The sequence below is a fragment of the Lepeophtheirus salmonis genome, chromosome 6, assembly GCF_016086655.4.
Source record: "Lepeophtheirus salmonis chromosome 6, UVic_Lsal_1.4, whole genome shotgun sequence".
NCBI lineage: Eukaryota > Metazoa > Arthropoda > Copepoda > Siphonostomatoida > Caligidae > Lepeophtheirus > Lepeophtheirus salmonis.
This window is the reverse complement of record NC_052136.2, coordinates 50,068,019-50,089,917: the sequence shown is the minus strand read 5'-3', so window position 1 is coordinate 50,089,917 and position 21,899 is coordinate 50,068,019. Positions and strand designations below refer to the sequence as shown.

Below are 21,899 nucleotides of genomic sequence, written 5' to 3'. Positions count from 1 at the left end.
AAGTTGCAACTACAAAAAGGTTTGCACTGGTCCAATATCATATTTTTTTACAACTATTGTGATGAAACTCCGAGCAATGTAGAGTACAGTCGTTAGTTGAATGATAATTCCATAGTTGGTGGGAAATTGGCTAACTACCATTTTCTTGTTTTTCATGCAGGAAAGATCACAAAATACAATAAAAGATAAGATATGTTAAACGAAGAATTATTTGCAAGAATTTGCTAACCACCCTATAACTTGAGGCCTTTTTTTATTTCTACTTTTTGGAGGAACTGTTGAGAGATGCAACAAAAATGTTATGTATTTGTTCAAATATCCCCAAATAGTGCTGTCACTTATTATTAGTTCATTTCATTTACTTTTCATTGCCTATAATAAATATTAAGAGAAACATATTCGTAAGGACAATAAAATCTATGTAAAAAAAAAAAACATTTCCCATTATATATAAATTAGTACAAGTTAATTGATAATTTGAACATCTTAATATAACTAAATATTGACGAAAAAATTTATAATATCTTATACTATTCCAGGACTCGAAGAATTTGAAGAGAGAATAGAAAAGCTTTTTCCTAATGACAACTCTGGAAATTATTGAGTTGTACTTCAATTAGCATCCCAAAGATTCAATTAATAATAATTATCAAAATACATTTAGAATCATTTAATTAACGCCATCAAGTTATATTTTGTTATGAATATTGTGTTTTATAATATATGTATATGTGAACATCAGGCAGTGGCTTAATGCATATGTTAAGTAAATATGCATGCTAAAATTACCAAATAGTTTAATTTCCATGTATTTGAAAATTATGTACTGAATACTTATATTTCAAATAAACATTTTTGCAAGTTATTTTTCATGTATTCGATAATTTTTTGTATCAAAAATAATTCAAATTTATTTGATAAATGATCTTTAAAATCCTTTTACCATATGGCATGGTTTGAAATTTACCCCAGGTTTCACTGACAAAATTGGGAAAATATCAAGTTTCTAAATCTTGTAATTAGTACATGTTTTCTAAACGAAAACTTCATGTAAAATTTTAATATGAAGTAAGAAATACAAAATATACAATGGTTTTTTTTTAGATATACTCATTTTCGTAAAGGTATGCCTAATCTCACGGAAATAAAAATATCTCTTCAGCATTTTGAAGTTCTACAAATTAATCAATTAGTAAAACACTTGTGGTTTCGACAACTTTTAGTTGTTTTGTGACAAATAGGACCTTCAATTATTCAATATCAAGTAGTTGCTTGTCAAGACAGGCATTTATCAAAAAGTGTGACTTTGTGATTCCTGTTCGTCACTTGAGAGTTGAGATATTTTTTTTAAACAGTCATTGCACAAAATTTTTGGAAGAAACAACTGAACAGACAGCTTTTTTTATGTCCTGGCCAATATTGATTATTTTAACACAAATTATGGTCTCTTAAATGTACATTGTAGATTATATAGGTATACAGAGCTGGGATTTCAAATATTTGATCACGCAAAAATAGTCATTTTTGAGCAAAATTGATCATAAATTCAAATTTCTTGGCTAAACTACAAAAAATAAGGATTGAAACTAAAATAAATCATAAACTACGGACATTTTTAACCTAGAAATTACTTATTTAACAATTCTAAATCTTTTTTTTTTTTTAACACTTTTGGCAGTAAAACCGGGGTCAAATCTCCTACCATGTCATATACATTCCTTTGAACATCTAAAGAAATACATCATTGTTTCTAATATTTTATCTCACAACCATCCCTCCGAAAGAAACAATAGAAAGACTCCAAATCAATTGGAAGTTAGTGAATTATTTTAGATGCCTATGCTATAAAAATAGAGTAGTTAGGGATGCCTTTGGTATAAGGTATCAACTTGGACGTTTCACCGTTATCCACAATCATTGTTTTTTACATCAACTGATTTAATACAATTGATTAAATGATTTGGCAAAACTAAAGGACTCTAGGGAACGTGCAGTCAAGGGAAAAATAAACAATTCAATCAAAAAACAAGAAAGACTATGTTCCTGACGTAGTCGCCCTTATTCTTCACTTTTGACTAGGGGGAGACTCACTCCTTCATAATATAACAATATCTAAATAATAAATAATCTACTACCTATGGGGATTACTAACTCTTAAATACTGTGACTGTATCCTCTTTCTCCGTACCAGACCTTACTTCCGACTAATTGAATATAAATGGTGCTATGTTTAACTTTGGAAAAATGATCCTATTTAGCGTCTTTGTGAGGCTTCACTCCAACTCACCATGTTGTGGAATTATGAACTCTTGGTTACTTCTATCCTCAACTACTTCCCCCAGAATCTTATTTTTCGACTTTCATTTTATATATCAACTAAATTACTTTCATCTGAATTTTATTTACCAACGGGATATATTAAATATTTTATATTCATATTATAATTTTCGTCCTCTTTTTTGTGTTTATATTTTTTAAATAAATTTTTATTTATAGAAATTCAAACCATTTGCATTATCATTATCTATTTGATATAAATTTATAATTCTCAATGCATAGATTTAGATGAATACTATAGTTTTTTGTCAAAATACACCAGGAGTTGAGACGATAAGGATATTCTTCTTGACTTACTACACATAAATCCTTAGACGACCAAAGCAGGTTCCATCTTATGTTGTTGTCTAGTCCACGTTTTCCGAACTTATGTTCTCTAAAGGATTGCTAGACTACTTAAAGTATCCATGTCCGTGTCCTCATACTAAGATAAAATGATTTGAGTTGCTCAGGTCTGGTAGTTTCTACCTTCATAGAAATACATGGAGACGATATCTATCACATTGAACACAAAAATACATCACATCATTCTTCCCATAGCTGTCGCACATAAATCCTTAAATGGTCATAGCACAAACTTTTTTCTGAGTCCGAATCATGATGCCTATGGGCCAAGTTGTCACCGAATACGAATTAAGTCGAAGTTATCATACTCCGAGACAAGTCCATTGAAAGATGAATAAAGAGATACTTCGAGACGCTATCGCCATTATGTTACTGAATAATGAATCGCAAATACTTCCCTTCACTTACAAGAGTGGTCTGAAAAGATTCCAGCCTCCACGTGAAGATGGCAGCACTCGTAAAAAGCTAGTCACATCTATCTAAGATCTGTTGACAGTTACTCACCAAAGCTTTAGCCAGACCAGTTATTAGGTAACAGTCATTTGAGTGAGTTGATATGAGTGTTTCTGCTGGGAATGTGATGGCGACTGTTTTTTTTTTTTGGATAGTCATGGATTATTATAATTGGTTATAAAGGAAAACCCATTATAGGGGTATAGCATGGATAATTACTTGACAAGTTAAAGGCAGATTTTGTCAAAGAGGCAACCTCTTTAGTGTACAATTATTTTGCAATAAAAAACGGCAAGTACTTTTTGGACGGGTTACAGAGATGGAACTATCGCTGGTATAAGTGTATGAAGTTACAAGGAGACTATGTTGAAAATTAAATATTAAAAATACAGAAAAAATATCTTGTACCTTTATCCTAGTATCCTTGTAACTCTAAACACTTCTCCTAGCAAAGTTATAGACGGACGCGTTACAGAGATGGAAGTATCACTGAGAAATGTATATAGAGATACAAGGAGACTATGTCGAAAAATAAAAATTCAAACATATTTTGCTTTTAAAAAGATGAAAGGCCAGTTGGAATAATACTTTAGAAGATTAAATTTTTGACATGATGGTAGGCTTTTACAAATCTTGTGTAGTTAATATAAAATATCTTTAAAGGCGTAAGATCCGAAAGATTTTTCCAGAGAATTTTGAATAACTTGGAAATTGAATAAATTTAATTTTCTTTATACATATTCTTATCAATTTGTCTATCATTATTCATTTTAAAATTTACTTATATTATAAGTATTCAGATAATAATTAAACGGAGAAGAAATAAAAGCTATCATACACAAAGATCATCTGTCAAAAGTAATTTGATAAAAAATATTTTTTTTTAACAGTCATTGTTTTTAGAACTTATATCAGCTTTTTTTCTTTAATATTTTTTTTTCATCATGGGAATCTTTTTATGTTTTTTTGATTTTCTTAAAACTGTTATAGTGTCTTCGGAGGTGTTTATCCCTTCAGTCGATTTTTGATTATTTACTCAAGATGCGTGTTAAAAACATGCCGAAAATATAATAAAATTGGATGTAACTTTGGATAAACAATAGATGATGTTATACATCAAAGGGATGGTGTACTTGCTATAAAATTTAAAAAATTCAATTTCGGTTTTTTAATCAAACATACAACATTTATTCTTTACATTTTTAAAATAAAAGTACACTATAAAATGAAAGATTTTTTTTTTTTGTATTTTTACTCAAATCATTTTGATACAGTGATTCAATCATAACTAAAATACACAGACAGTTTATTTAGTGAATTTATAGTCTAGTAATTGATTCTGCAGATATACTGGAGAGTTCCAAACTGTTAGTGCTAACAACCAAATTTGTTCACGACTTATTTTCAATAGCTCGAATCAAAGCTTTTTACTTTGAGTCCCAATTTGTAATTCGATAAAAGTCCAGTCCAAGTACTAAGTAAGAATATCCATGCGTTCATGACCCATTTTTTAATTGCCCGAGTCAAGTTTCGAGTCTTTGAGTTCTAGTCTATATCTAGTTTAAATCTTTTATCTTCGATTTCTGTCAAAGTCATAAGTTTTTAGCTTATTGAGATCAAAGTCTCATTGAATTTTGAAATGGTTTACAACATAACAATTGTTATTTCTTGATCAACAATCAAAGCTCATAAACTTATAAAGGCAATAGTAGTAGAAAATCGTCAGTTGACACAAGATAAATAGAAGTAGTTGATGTTTTATTTATTGTAGATACCATTGAGACGGAATTCATAATTAAAATTTCTAATTTTTGTGAGTAATTTTGGTCTATGGTAAAGTGTCTTACCAATTTTAAACAGTTATCACAGTGGATAAATGACGCATACTTAAGTAATTGCATTCTTAATTAGTAATAGATTTATAATTCTTTTAAATTAATGTCACTATTTCCTGCTACTTGTATATATGGATAAATAATATAAGGGTGTAGGCTTAATTTTATGTAAAATACAGGCCCAGTTTTAGAGCGGGAGATATCAATTTTACATAATAACATAAATTAATTTTATTCATTCTTTTTTTGTCAAAGTTTTAAAATAATTTTCCGTTATAAAACTTAATATATTATCCATTTCATATAATGTTTCCATTAATTTAGTCCAATTACTCCGTCTGATCTGTCACCTATCTTGTAAGTCCATATATATTAAGTTCATTTATTTTTTCAGGAATGGCCGAGTATCAAATCTACGTACATTGAGAGTAAGAGAATAATTTATTCCAAACACTTTGTTCATTGGCCTACGTCGTTCCATAAAATAATATTTATTGAATTAGTTAAATAGTCTTAATTGTTGAACATAGATTTTTTGAATTAAATCAAATAATCTTACTTCGAACTCAACTTGATTCAATATTCAATTACTTGAATTCGACCGAACTCGATAGTTATAACTCGAATCCAACACTACTTATTCCTATAAATATAAAAGTTTTAATTTCCCATTGCTTTACCATTGGGAATAATTGTATTCTTTACTTATCTACTAATCATTTGAATATATATATATATATTCGCTAAATAATTATTACCATGATGCTATCTTTACTTTCATTTATAACAACTGCATATGAAAAACATTATCACAACAGGGCCCTTTTTAATAGGAACTTGTTCAATAGAAAAAAATAACGATTTTTTTATGCAAAAAACACGTGGTATTTTGATTCCATTTATTTTCCATTGCGATGTAATATCTATGGTAGAGAGTATAATAGTTATTGATTTGGTATAAGTCTCAAGGCGTCGGGTTGGCTAATTGACGTTCACAATGAGAGGAGAAAACGACTTCTAAGTGGAGGCTACAATATCAAAGTCTCTGATGATAGTGTATGCCTGCAGATCAAAAAGGACTGCTCTTGCTGTGGGTATGAACAAAATAATCGTGGAATGCATAGACTCAATGGATTTTTAGACTATAGTACATTCTATATTTTTAGTATATAAAAGGCAACTTCCAGCCATCTTTTAACAATTTTGTTTAATGGTTTATACGATTTATAATAACTTATGAAAACTCCATTCTTTTATTTAACTTACTTAGCGTAATTTAAAATAGTTTGTACATTTCTATCAATTTAACCCGCCTTCATAAGAGTTAATATACATATGTAAACATGGATATGTGTACACACAAGATAGAAGGGGTAACAGCCATAAATGTCGAAATGATTGGAAATCTATAAGATGATTACGAATCAAATAATACATATTCTTAGTTCAATTAGATTTTGTTGTCATTAAGCCGATAATCGCTAATATGGCGGGTTACCACATCTATCGTGCGTGTACACGTCTAAGTGTATTTATAATCTATTTATTAATGATATCACTTATATACATATATAACTTTATATGCACTTAGACATGTACAAGCACATTTGATGTGATAACCCATCCTTTATTCTATATTATTATGTATCGATGATAAGTACTATAACATCAGTTAGTATCAATTTACCCCATCATTATTGCCAACATTATAATAGATATTACTGATAAAATATCCTTAACAAATGTATCTAAAATTGTATATTATTTTGAACATTGCAAAAAAATATTATGTATGAATATCACTACTTTAAGCCGTGTAATATGTTATAAAGTGAATTTAGTTGTCGAACCTCAAAAAAAAAAATAGGTCAATTATGTACTTGAAGTGTTTTATGGTTATTACTTATTAGAGATCGTTAATATTTAAAATCCTACGATATCTTATGTAGACATATTTGATGTTAGCCTTTTGAGTTTTCATAACATAAGATTCAAAATAAGCAATGCAAAAATCCTTAATTTTTTCGTTAAAAAAGCACAGTTGATTAAATACCCACAAATCTAGCATTCTAATCGAATTGAAAGACGATTTCTTTATTATATAAATACATATTTGTTTTTCCTAAATGATTCATGTGTGGGAAAACGCAATGATATTCGTTGGTGACTTTTATATTTACTTCTACTAATATGTAATTTAATGCTTATTCATGCTATAAGAAAACTTAGTACATTACTAAAATAATCAATATCATATCTTAAATGAAAACAAATCTGTTACAGTCAATCACAAGAAGATTTCCTATTACATGTTCCTACTAAGATGATCAACTTTTTTTATTATTTCCCAGGATTGTCTTCTCATCTTTACTATTTATTTTAAGTCATTTTTTACTGCTCTTATTTTTGTTATATTAGCTGCAATATAAATGTCTATAAAAGTTTCACTTTTCATCAGGGAAAAATGAAGTCTGAAAAATTGTATAGGATCTTATGCTAGCAATTGAGAGTCATGTTTTAATATATTTTTTATTACTTTTCAATTTAAGCCATTAAAGATAAATAAATCTTGCACAAATTAAAGTCCCTTGCATTTGTCATGCAATATAACTAAGATGATTAAAATAGAATTTTAAACACTTATTTGTACAGCAAAATGAAATCATCTTTATTTTTTTCTTTTAAAAATAATATAGGCCCATATTCATTATGTTTGAGTGAAAACTCAACGTCATAGGCTTAAAATATGCATTTGGGTAAAAATAGATGAATGACAAATTCTATATCTCGCCTCTTTGCTGTTTTCATTACTTTTTTAGAATGGGCTTTATCTTCTACGCCTATATATCCGCGACGTCCTTTCTCTCTCTGTGCCAAAAAAAAATTCTATATCTTCTGGATTCTTGATGAGAATGAGTGCACTTTTATGTGCAATGTCAAACAAATCTTCTATTTTACTTTCCAAGGTAATACGATTGGTGAGTTTTAGATGTACGATTTTTATCCGTTTTAAGCTTCTGCCACTCAAAATGAAGCTTTTTGAGTTGTATAATAGCATGAGGCTTAGGACGAACAGGAATTCCAGCTTTTTCCTAAAAAATATAACATCCAATATCACTTTTGAAGCACTATCATGAATGATTTTTTTCAATGTTAGATGGTGATACAAAAAAACAAGCAAAACCTACCTTGTTAAAGGTAACTTTGCACCAGTTATTTGGGCCTCTTCGTGTCCAAGTAACCAGAAATTTTTGGTTTGACTTCTTGTCGATTCTGCCATTACTTTAGTATTCTTTGTTTAAATTGAACTGCTATTGATATTTTAAATCGTAATGTGACACATAAAAAAAAATAGTTGTGTGATTAACAGGATAATATGTAAAAGTACTCTTACAGCCAATGACATAGTTATTTATTAATAATTATGCAAATTTTAATGAAGGTTCAAAGTCCCTCTGATAATATTGTTCATTTTTAACAGTAAAGATTCGACAATATTGCCGTTTAATCAAAAAAAAAAAAAGATCAATAATGCGCGCAGTGAGTAATAGGTTAAAAAAAGTCCTTCACTACTATTCCGTTTAAAATCCAAAAAACTAGTTTAAGAGCAAAATAGTATAAATATTTTATAAAGGTTATTTCATTATGTAAATCAAATTATTAAAAAAATTAATCATATCTACTAATGGTTGAAAGATAATAAAAGAAGAAGACAAAATTTTCGAAAAAAACATTAATTTTCAAAACTTTAAGTTTGTTGTGCGACCTCTAAAACTTCTTTTAAATTATACAAAATTTATCACTCATCTATTTTTACCCAAATGCATATTTTAAGCCTATGATGTCTCAACATTTCCAAAAAAAAGTGCAAATTGGACCAGTCTACAGTTTTTGCATATAAATTGTATTTTCTATTATTAAATTCTGACGGTTTGAACATAAATAAATTTAAGAGTTAGTTTGAATTGAATATGTATACACTGCAAATAAATTAACTTGAGTAAAGATTTACTCATCTTGAGCTGTGGTTGTATTATTTTATACTTGAATCATGAATCAATAAGAACCTTTGGAGTCTTTTAAGTTGAATTGGTGTTACTTTTACTTTTTGAGTAGTTGTTGCTAATGTTGGGTTGGTCCATTATTGTTTCCAAAAAAATGAAACAATAATAAAACTCTTGGCACATGACTAGGTCCTGCATAGGTCTACGGACTGAAGACGTAGACCACAAAAGAAAGAAGCTTTTAAAGTTATACAACCGGCCAGCGGAGACAAAGGAATGCCCTATTTGGAAATAGCAACGATATGAATTATGTCAATTCATATATACTATTTTTAAAAAGGTGAGTGACGTCACATTTTTTCTTTTTCTAATTTATATCGGACCAGACCGCGGTCCATCGACTCACTCAATTTAGACCGATGGATAGTCGGTCCGGTTCATTCAGTCCAGACTGACACAACACTAGTTGTTGTAACACTTCTTTCCACATTTTGTGAATGACAAGGGACAACAGGTAGATCCAAATTTTCTTCCTCTATATAAAGCATTAAACCAAGTACCGCATAGAAGACTAACGCCATTATTAGCGAAAAAATTTCTCTTGGTCAAAATATATTTTTTTTGTCCTGTAGAGGAATTATTATTTCAAGTATTTACGATAATAATTTCCTATTCTCTCGTGAATGAGTCAAGTACTGTACTACTTCTACTTTTATTTACTTAATTGTTTCATTGTTCATATACTTTTTGTTTGAACAATTATGGAAAAGGAATTATGATTCAAAATTATTTTCACATACAGAATGGTCAAAGGGTTTCCAATTAGGAAGATATTTAAGATTTGATATCCTTTTTTTTCTTCTAGCGACTTCTTTTGGATTTTTGGGAATGGGAAATTTATAAAAGGGAACGTTTTCATGAAGCTTTTGAAAATTTGACTAAGTTCTATTTTTGCATCCTGGGACACTACAATGACTCATTATTTTGGAATAATTTGTTTCAAATTTGCTTGATAATATGAAAATATAAAATAATTATGACTAGAATAAATTATATACGTATTATTACTTATTCAAATTTGTTAGTACTACTTAGTACGTACAATAAATAAATGAGTGACGTCATAGAAAAGCGACATTTTGCAAAAATATTATGACAAATACTGACCATACTATTTCCACAGACTAATGGTGCTCGATGTGCTACTTGGTTTAATTCTTTACTTCTACATTGTTAAGAATTTCTTCTTTCTTTGTGTCAAAGGTAAACGGAAGTTGTGTTAGAAAACTTTTTGGAATCGTAAAAGAGTGTAATAATTCCAAATAATATCTTTATTTAAGTTCAAGTGATCCTTGATATCCATGAAAACACAAAAAGGAAAAATAAGTTTATGTCACGTTCTTCTTAAAAAAAATTAGTATATCAGACATAAAGTATATAATTTTACGGACGTACTCGTATTATATATTTTATTAATTCTCTAAATAACTCCAGAATTTAGTCTAACTTCTCGATAAACAACATAGTAATTGAAATTATGTTCCTCCTTCAACCCAAGGTTTATATAATCAGTAAGGCTTGCCACTTTTGGTAAAATAAATTACTGTTTGAAATTAGAAAAGGAAAACGGTGGTTCTTTCTTATTTTGTATTCACTATTTATTAACAATTGTTGTGATAATATTTCCCTCTAATAAAGATCATAGTTTGCCGCTTACCTAAGTGCAATATTGAATACAATTCATTTTATTAGTCAAATTCCTCAAAAAAGTTCCCCCTCCACCTGGATTGCCATCAATTGGATTTGCATCTATCCATTTTCCGTAGGAGCTCATATTTTTCCATTTGGATATCCTAGGCATACGCATTTTGATCCTCTCTCCATGTTCTGTTCAAGAGATCTCGTCAATATGTGCCTCACTCGGTGTATTTCATCTTCTTTAATTGAAGGATCGTTCATTGTGTAGATGTCCCTTCCCATCAAGGTCTGTGATAGTGACTTCTGACCTCGTAAATCATTGCCTCTATTTTTAAATCTTTTCAAGTGTGCCCACCAGAAATCCGCCCCGGGACGGATTCTTACGTCATTGGATTTAAAATATCAATTATAGTATAGTTCTAGTAAGTTAACTTTTTGCAAGAATAATGTGATATAAGGATTTATATATCCATCTGTAGATGCGTAATCAATTAATAACTATCATAATTTACGATAGTGGCGACAAGGGTTTATATACCTTTAACCACAGTTAATAACGTTTCAGACCGTTGCTCAGCAGGAGTAGTAATTTCTTCATCGAAAGATTATTGTGACTTCTGAAGATCTCCAAGCCTCGACTATCAAAGTTTATATCGAGAATTGCCCAATTTATGAGTTTTTATCTCCTTAATATTAATTAAGTATTCATTTGTATGTTTTGTAAGTCTTCCTTTGGATAAAGCTGAAATCCATTGTGTCATATCTGAATCACACAAAGGGTCATCTCTAGTCTTAAAGCCGATTTCAGGATATATGAAAACTTCTTGGCCATGTATTCAGTGATATAACCCAATCCTTGAACTCTATAGTCATAGGCTGGGAAGGTAAAATTTGATGATGCTTCGAATTCCAGATCCGGATTTAAAACCAACTCGTCAGCTAAAAGTCAACTATCTTTATATAATTTCTAATCTATTTCCGTTTCTTTAGATTCCAGTTCTATCTCCTTAGTCAAACGACCAAGAAATTTATCCTTTGATGAGGTTTCTACCTCTTTTATTCTAACTGATGTTGAACCAATATGAATTCGGTCGACTTTGCCAAGAGCAACTAGTCTTACTCTATTTATGCAATCAACACTAATTAGATAGTCGTTGGATACTCTGAAGGCCCTGAAGCGTGAGAAAAAGTATTCACGGTAAAAATTCAAAACAAATATATAACTAAGAAGAAGTAGTATTCCCTCTATTATTATTCAAGGCAAAAAAAAAAACTCAAGTCGAAAATGTCGCAAGGCAAAAACTTCCACGGCAAAAACGCCTCAAGACGAAAGCGTCCTAAGGTAAAAATGTTCAAGGCGAATCCTCCTGACACACCAAAAACAAAAATTCAAATAAATTAAATATTTATGGATATATTACATTTTTAAATTGGTATAAATAGCCAAGTAAAAAAATCTACACTTAGGTCTTTATGAACTATTAGAGTAGATTTGCCAAGCGTTGCCCAGGACATTACTAAATAACAATCTTCTGCTTAATATAAAACAAACAATAAAAACCGTAAATTTTTAAGAATGATTTTCGTGAACTATAACATAGGCGCCATAAGTAGGGATCTACCAATCCCTTGTTTTTGTGTTCATTTCGGTGAATAAGTATGAGCTTCTTCCCATCGTAATGAATTCATATCCCTTTCATTACGAAATACCAATAACTTAAGCCAATTTTTATTACTTCGGGTATTCTGTTTATTCGACTTGTGATGTCTGCAAATGATCACTTCAGCCAAATCCAAGCCTCTCCATCTAACTTGGACAATAACAATGGTTCTTCTGTAACAATTGGTTAATATTAATATTTTTCCCGTTCATTCGTTCAAAAAATGAGGTGAAAACGTGAGCGCATGTCGTTTTTCCGTTCAATGTACAAGCCTGCACCTTGCTAGGATTGAAGAATATAATAACTAAGGAAATAATGAATGGCTAGAACATATAGTAATTAAGGCTGTCAAAAAGTATTGATATAATAATATATTGCAATACTTATCAATACATATACTAGTTATTGATATTGTTTGAGAATATCGATACAGATTAAGACCGGTTATTTCAAGGAGTTAGTGAAAAAAGTGACCACATAGACATTTTGATGTGACGTCATTATTTATGGGCCAACTAACTCTGATGATGCTAATTACTAATTAGTAATATTAATATAACAATAAATGAAAATAAACTCCGATTATTTTCATCATGGAAAATCTAAATCTTAATTATTTACGTAAATAACATAATAGATGAGTTTAGTGCTTATAAATCATAGGACTATGGAAATCGTAGTTCCCAAAAAGATTAATTCATATTTAGGGTATTCTGTATAGGTTGGCCCGTACGTCATACTTTCTCTTTCTATCTCGAAATTGGAGACAGCGACAGAAGATAGTTGAAATGCAACTCTTGCAACCTTTCAATAATAGGGAAATAAATTTAATAAGCGAAGTCAAGGGAAGAATATCTGAGAAAGAGAAGACGCGAAGTGGAACGGAAGGATCTCGACTTTTCCGAGTTGTTCGGTTAATTAGCACTTCGAAGGTTATGGAAACAGATGGAAAGTCTCATTGTGTGGAAGGGCACACATAAATAAAGAGAAGAATGTATACTATAATAAATTAAAAAGATTGAGTATATTAAAAAAACTTAGAATATATTAATAAATTAAAAACAGAATATATTAATAAATATATAAACATTTAATAACTAACAAATTTAACAGTTAACAAAAATATCGGAGTAACAAAAAATTATACACAAATGAATCAACATGTCACAAAATAGAGCAATCACACGAATATAAAACAAATAACACTAAAATTTATAGAAAACAACAGATAAAATCATATATAAGCAGTCCAAATTTTCAATTTGTTTAATTAGCAATCCTTCCGAAAATAAATGTTTTTGTTTTGATCCAAAGCTATCGAACAAGTCCAATTGGGTAATAATATTTCAGATATACTTCTTCTCCTTCTTGGATGAAAGTAATGGGTATCATTGTACGGAACATATATGCCATCTAATCCACTAAGTCATGAAACAGAAAAAAAAATGGAGCATAAATGAATTTTAAAAAAATAATTGAAAAATATGAAAGAACTTCATATCGAATATTGGCTCATAATGTCTCAAGGATTCTATAAAAATGACTAATATCCTTGAGACGCTTCCTCCACATAAACTCGTTGAGATATGCCTGGAAAAGCTCTCTAGAGGTATTCATTACTACTAATCGTCCAAACATACCCTTGACATGACTCTACAAAGACTCTATCGTCTGAGTATGAGCTCTAGTTAATGGATGAACAAAGTTATACTTATGCACTACAGTATAGTGTGCAAAAGTGTAAATTATCACAAAATCAAATTATATTTAATGTAATATAATATTAAGGCTTATTATTAGGCAACAAATAATTAAGTTTCAATAAGGACAATGATTATTTATTAATAAATAATTCAATTATGTATTGAATTCACACTTATCCGGGTTCATCGATATCCAAGAAGAAAAAGCCAGAACGAATTTGCGCACTACACAATGAGACCTTCCATCTATAATTAACAGAACAACTCGGAAAAGTTGAGATCCCTCCACTTCACTTCGCGTCTCTTCGCGTCTTCTCTTTCTCAGCCAATAACCCTTGACTTCGCGTACTAAATTTATTTCGTTATTATTGAAAGGTTACGATAGTTGCATTTCAACTATCCTCTGCCGCTGTTTCCAATTTCGAGATAGAAAGAGAAAGTATGACTTATACAGGATACCCCCAATATTTATGAAATAATCCAAGAAGAATTCAGTATAATAAGGGATCATCGAATAATCTATTTCTATTGGAATATTAACTATTGTAAGTTCCATGGGCTAATTTTGTAAAGTGTTCGGATTTCTCAGCTCATTCAAAAACAAGAGGGTGTATTTTTTATTAATTTATGGTCTATAACTTATAATGCATTTATTATTTGTTTAATCAATACTGAAAAGAACGTATTATTATTATTTTGTTACATTTTCACTATTTTCTGAAATAAAACCACTTGTATTAATAAACTCTTATAGAATACATTTATTTATTATCTGTAATTAATTAATTTGTGTAGAGATACTACATCTTCATAAGTGTAATATTATAATCTGGGGTCAAGCAATTTAGTTATTTTGAAGATACACTCAACTCAATAAGTTTTAGAATTTCAATGATATTCAGATACTCCTGTAGAAGTGTACAGAAGTTAATAAGTCAATTTTTTATCATCTAATCATTTAACAGTTCCCAAGAACTATTTATGCACATAATAGTGGAACAGAATATGAATTGCAGACAAATATATCGAGAAAGAGTCTTAAGATAGCCTTCCCCCTTGCTTTTCACCTAAGAAAAACTTACAAGTATGATGAAATCAGGAGTGAGAATGGGAGTATTCAAAATGTATAATTGTTCACTTAGACACTACAGCACGAATTCGCTCATATATAAATCATAAATGAAATTGAAATGAGTGTTATAGAGACTAGTGATTCATGCCGCATGCGTTATATACTTCATGGACAAGGAAGGACACTATTCAATGAAATATTTATCCTGGAGTAGGAGATAAAGCAGAGTTGACTTAAGGAGTGATCGAATCAAGAATTTTAATGAAGGAGCTGCGGATGGAAATGAGAACTCTTTTCCCTCCTTATTGGGCTTTTGATCGGATTATGTCGCTTTATCAAAATCTTGTCGAAGTATGTGATGATTCCATAGGAGATTTGGAGTAGTAATGGATGTATTCCTGAGCATAAAGACGATGATTAGCGAGGTGAGAAGTAACTATGGTATACTTTGAATTTGATAGTACGGGACATCTGCATCATGAACAATCTCTGCATTCAAGGAGATTGTTGCGTCTTGACGAGGGAGAGACGCAAGCTTATTTATAATAGGAGAGATCCAGGATGACCGGGAGAGATGAGAGGAAGAAGGACGTGGAGGAATGAAACTACACACTGTTTATACGCTCATGTGTATTCTAATTATACTCTTAAATATATTTACATAAGACGACACTATTTATAATACATAAAACTCAGTACTTAAATACATAAACGAATATACAGGAAGATAAAAACCAGAAAGGACATATTAAATACATAACAGAGATGAGATCCAGTGAGAGAGGTACAAAGAGAGGAGATCCCTTGACTGAGTGAAACCTGAAGTTGAAGAGAACATCTGAGATGAGAAGGCGTGTTCCAACTTGCACGGATATCACACTGGGAAAATATGAATTCAATGGAAGACGAATGTTGAGTGGATGCGGATCCATATATCCCAATGCTCCCTTGAAGAGATCTATTCAAATCCTCATGAATTAAATGTCTTGGCACAAGGTCCAAAATATTTCCTTTCCACTCCTTCCCATTAATCCCAATAATTTGAATCAATACTTATCCAGCTAATTATGACGTCACAGTCAATTATATTTGTTAAATAACAATCTACAGTTGTTAATATAATCTTTACTATCAAGTAGACTGATAATACCAAATTTCTTGACCGGCGATATTACTCCTATTAAGAGCCCATCAAATTAGGAGCGGACTAGCTAAGAAAATATACTAACTATACTTATGCCTTGAACAGGAAGAAAATATCCCCCGTCGTTTATATAACATATTAATAATATATAAGGTTAATAACCTTTAGTGATAAAAAAGTAATATTTTCATTTTGATCAATCCATTGACTATGTAATATTGGAAAACCTAATATATCATTACCCAAGTATCTTAAAGCTAAATAAGTAGTATCATGACAATACTAGTTGCAAACCATCCAAAGCTACTGACCCCAAAGTAGAGTTGTTGTGACCATTTAAGCAGTTGTTTTTGCCCTTTACTGAGTTGTGTATCATAATTCTTCATATGTTTAGCTAAAATAGAATCATATTTTATGGTTAGATTTAAAAAAAAAATTGAATACTTACTGTGAGATAGTACAAAATTTAGCAGAGTTCCATTTCGATATTCGTAAATACTTTTACTGATAACTTGATCATCATTTGGTGTGGATGACTCAAAACATTTTTATATGTATTTCTATATATGACATCAGTACCAACATCCTCCATTAATTTAATGATGGTTCCTCGGGAAGGGATAGGTTTACCCGTGTATTTCTCGATAAATTTTTTGAACGTAGATGATTAGCAATGGATAAGGTTATATTACATGAAATAAACATCGTTGTGAGATCAGAGTTAAAGTCTGACTTGATGTATTCATCGTCAAATTGATTTTATAGATGAATATCCATACTCTTGTTATGAGATGAGGATAATGAGTGGCGTGTAATTCTAGACAGGGACTAAAGGCACATTTATATCGACAAATCCGACAAACCATCTGTTTCTCATCCGGTAAGTATTTTCCAAATTCCTGGGCCTCCATTTTCATAAATCCAGACAGAAGGCTACGTCATTTGGGGATTTTATTCAGTTCTCTATCGACTATCACCATCTCATATTATATTAATATTGAATAATAAAGGCGGGAATGATAACGTTCATGATTGATAGAAGAAGATGTATATTATTTAATCAATGATGCCATAAGTAATTCTTCTTTTCTCCTCGCACGCTTTTCCATTCTTACCAAAATTATCACCCTTAGTTATACCTAATGTTGATATATTGTAGAGAAAAACGCGTGCAAGGAGAAGGGTTAAAAAATACATATGGTATCAATGTTTAAAATACTTATGTGATTATCATCTGCCTGCTTTATCATGATTTTTGAGGGTATAACGAAAGAATTTATTAGCAAAATGTTTAATGAACATATACCACGAATAATTGACTTCGACGTTTTTTATCCGTTACAGTAGATTTTATAACATCACACTCCATGAAATTGTAATTCATTATGCCCCTTATTCTCAGAATAATAGCTAATAAAACGACAAAGTAGAGTATTTCGAAATACATTTGAAGTCCCAAGTTTAAAAAAGAAGGCTTTAATTAAATATAATCTACATAATAAAAAATATACCATCATACATTTATGTTAAATATACAAAATCAAACAATTGGAATCATATAACTAATAACAATAAATTATATATACAAAATATTGAAATAATAGATTGATCCAAATAATATTTCTTGTTCTGACACCGGAATCCAGTTAAATATGTCATAACTTTAGGTTGCAAAACACAAACGAGACGTGGAGTTTAATCAAAAAGATAATCACTCCTCTTCTTCATGTGGAAGTTGCTATATACAATTGTGCACATGATAGATATATCTCTACCGAGGAAATCTTACTAACTATTAATAATAAAGTAAATGTCAAAATCATAAAATTAGACAATAAATATACTAATAAAAAAAATGTTACAAATAAATCCATCTTAAAGATTTAGAGCAAAAGCTAACTATGTAGTAATGTCCGGCGATATTACTCCTTATTAACAGCATCAAAAAAGATATTTTCCCAGTTATTTATGCTTATATAGCAACATACTATTATCATGAAAGATATACACAATTGCTAATTATAATGCTACACCCAATGTAACTACCCCCCTTGTTGTGACCATTTAAGCAGTTGTTTTTGCTATTTAATGAGTTGTGTATCATAATTCTTGATATGTTTAGCTAAAATAGAATCGTATTTTATGGTTAGATTTAAAAAAAATTGAAAACTTACTGTTAGGTAATACAACATTCAGAGATCCATATCGAAATTAGTAAATACTTTTTACTGATAACTTGATCGTCATTTGGTGTGGATGACTCAAAACATTTTTATATGTATTTCTATAAATGACATCAGTACCAACATCCTCCATTACTTTAAAGATGGTTCCTCGGGAAGGGATATGTTTAACCGTGTATTTCTCCATAAATTTTTTGAACGCAGATGATTACCAATGGATAAGGTTATATTACATGCAATAAGCATCTTTGTGAGATCAAAGTTAAAGTCTGACTTGATGTATTCATCGCTAACTTGATTTTTTAGATGAATATCCATGGTCTTGATATGAGATGAGGATAATGAGTGGCGTGTAATTCTAGACAGGGGACTAAAGGCACATTTATATCGACAAATCCGACAAACCATCTGTTTCTCATCCGGTAAGTATTTTCCAAATTCCTGGGCCTCCATTTTCAGAATCCAGACAGAAGGCGACGTTATTTTAGGCATTTTATTCAGTTCTCTATAGACTATAACCATCTAATATTATATTAATATTGAATAATAAAGGCGGGAATGATAACATTCTAGATTGATAGAAGAAGATGTATATTATTTAATCAATGATGCCATAAGTATTTCTTCTCTTCTCCTCGCACCCTTTTCTATTCTTACCAAAATTATCACCCTTAGTTATACCTATAGTTGATAATATTGTAGAGAAAAACGCGTGCGAGGAGACAGGGGGGAGAAAGACACATGGTATCATTGTTTAAAATACTGATGTGATTATCACTGATAATCACATCAGTATTTATCAATTGCCTACTTTATTATGATTTTTGAGGGATTAACGAAAGTATTTATTAGCAAAATGTGTAATAAAGATATAATACATTTAATTGACTTAGACGATTTTTATCCGTTACAGTAGATTTGGAAATGTCACACTCCATGAAATAGTAATTTATTGTGAACCATATTCTCAGAAAAATAACTAATAAAACGACAAAATAAGAGTATTTCGAAATATATTTGAAGTTCCAAATTTAAAATAGAAGGCTTAAATTAAATATAATCTACATACTAAAAAATAAACCATCATACATTTAAGTTAAATATACAAAATTAAACAATTAGAATCATATAACTAATAATAACAATAAATTATAAATACAGAATATTGAAATAATAGATTGATCCAAATAATATCTTCTTGTTCTAACATCGGAATTCAGTTCAATATGTCATAACTTGAGGTTGCAAAATACAAGCCAGACGTGGAGTTTAATCAAAAAGATCATCACCTTTTTTCCTTATGTGCAAGTTGCATATACAATTGTGCACAGGATAGATATATTTCTACCGATGAGATTTTAATAATTATTAATAATAAAGTAAATCATAAAATAATGTTAGATTTCAATCCATATCTTCTTCCAATCTTAGTAAGAACAGCTTTTAGAATCCCACTTTCATTTATTTCATATTTATCTAAAAAAAAAAAAAGTTAATCCATGCAGTCAAATTTAACTGATAAGACAATTCAGGCAACCATTCTTGACTTATTGTAGTTTTCTAACATGACATCGTAAAGATTTAGAGCAAAAGCTAATTATGTAGTAATGTCCGGCGATATTACTCCTTATTAAGAGCATCAAAAAAGATTTTTTTCTCCGCTATTTATGCTTATATAACAACATATATACACAATTGGTAATTATAATGCTACACCCAATGCAACTACCCCCGTTGTTGTGACCATTTAAGCAGTTGTTTTTGCCTTTTATGAGTTTTCTGAACACCATTTCTTGGAGCCTATCAACCATAGCTAAGCCTTAAGTGATAAAGAAGTAATATTTATTGACTATGTAATATTGGAAAACCTAATGATCATACCCAAGTCTTTAAGTGAAGAAACTAGTCTCAGACAAACTAGTTGCGAACCATCCAAAGCTACTACCCCCGTTGTTGTGACCATTTAAGCAGTTGTTTTTACTATTTAATGAGTTGTGTATCATAATTCTTGATATGTTTAGCTAAAATAGAATCATATTTTAGAGTTAGATTTAAAAAAAGATTGAATACTTACTGTTAGATAGTACAAAATTCAGAGTTTCATTTCGAAATTAGTAAATATTTTATACTTTTTACTGATAACTTGATCGTCATTTGGTGTGGACGACTCAAAACATTTTTATATGTATTTCTATAAATGACATCAGTACCAACATCCTCCATTAATTTAATGATGGCTCCTCGGGAAGGGATAGGTTTACTCGTGTATTTCTCCATAAATTTTTTGAACATAGATGATTAGCAATTGATAAGGTTATATTACATGCAATAAGCATCTTTGTGAGATCAGAGTTAAAGTCTGACTTGATGTATTCATCATTAACTTGATTTTTTAGATGAATATCCATTCTCTTGATATGAGATGAGAATAATGAGTGGCGTGTAATTCTAGATAGGAGACCAAAGGCACATTTATTTCGACAAATCCGACAAACCATCTGTTTCTCATCTGGTAAGTAATTCCCAAATTCCTGGGCCTCCATTTTCAGAAATCCAGACAGAAGGTGACGTTATTTTAGGCATTTTATTCAGTTCTCTATCGACTATCACCATCTAATATTATATTAATATTGAATAATAAAGGCGGGAATGATGACGTTCTTGATTGATAGAAGAAGATGTATATTATTTAATCAATGATGCCATAAGTATTTCTTCTCTTCTGCTCGCACGCTTTTCTATTCTTACTTATTTCTATGAAGGCATTTTGGCTATTTCTTCATAGAAATAGTATAATAATTACTCTTACTTAAAGGACTTAAGGGTTTAATAAAATTTTACTAAACAATATTATAATACAGTATCGAATAAAGTACTATGTAGATTTTAATATGTATAAATGCAAGTTGGTATGATTGACTTATTTGGCTAACTACCAGATGATTTTGGCCCTTTTTTTCTGTTTCTTTTTTAAGGAAAGGTTGCTTGGTGCAATAAAGGTGATAACGTGCCACCTCTTAGATCTGTTCACAGCTAATCAAATAAAATGTCATGACAGCTAAGCTGTTCTTCCCTAAAAACATTCTTCAAATTATCAGGGTTAGTACTTTAATTTTTGGTTTTTTAAACTTATATTTGGTTTAGAGCATGGAGAAAGAAATATATAGAGACAAGTCCGGAAATATCTTGAAATAAATTTCAGATGTGCACAAACAGGTGTATAGAACAAGGTCAACTGCTGATTAATATACTATTTATTCATTATTTTTATTTAATATTTTAGTTTTTACTGTTTACTTTTAAAAATATCTGGATCCTTGTATTTTTCTCACTGTTTTATCACTCATATGATGGATCCATAATGTGGAGTGAATTGTTGTCTCTACATGTCACAGCGGTGGATAATACGGATTCATAAAAACTTCACATAAATATTCGTTATCTGTGCAATTAACTGCAATCTT

The 21,899-nt window shown here is 30.1% G+C and overlaps 3 long non-coding RNA genes across 4 annotated transcripts; 1 reads left to right on the top strand and 2 right to left on the bottom strand.

The window, feature by feature from the left end:
* Window positions 1-7,480: 7,480 nt before the first annotated feature.
* On the bottom strand, window positions 7,481-8,336 carry LOC121120856 (uncharacterized). The gene is made up of 2 exons (XR_005865233.2): window positions 8,159-8,336; window positions 7,481-8,062 (listed from the first exon to the last, which is right to left on the bottom strand). It is a non-coding gene; the product is annotated as an uncharacterized lncRNA (long non-coding RNA).
* Window positions 8,337-10,790: 2,454 nt separating this feature from the next.
* Window positions 10,791-13,606, top strand: LOC121120504 (uncharacterized). Its single transcript, XR_011780694.1, has 3 exons — window positions 10,791-10,958; window positions 11,019-11,094; window positions 11,663-13,606. It is a non-coding gene; the product is annotated as an uncharacterized lncRNA (long non-coding RNA).
* Window positions 13,607-19,431: 5,825 nt separating this feature from the next.
* LOC139905862 (uncharacterized) lies at window positions 19,432-21,178 on the bottom strand. 2 transcript variants are annotated; one of them, XR_011780962.1, is made up of 3 exons: window positions 20,510-21,178; window positions 20,317-20,456; window positions 19,432-20,254 (listed from the first exon to the last, which is right to left on the bottom strand). It is a non-coding gene; the product is annotated as an uncharacterized lncRNA (long non-coding RNA). The 2 variants fall into 2 exon arrangements; XR_011780961.1 differs by having other exon boundaries at window positions 20,317-21,178.
* Between the last annotated feature and the right edge of the window lie 721 nt (window positions 21,179-21,899).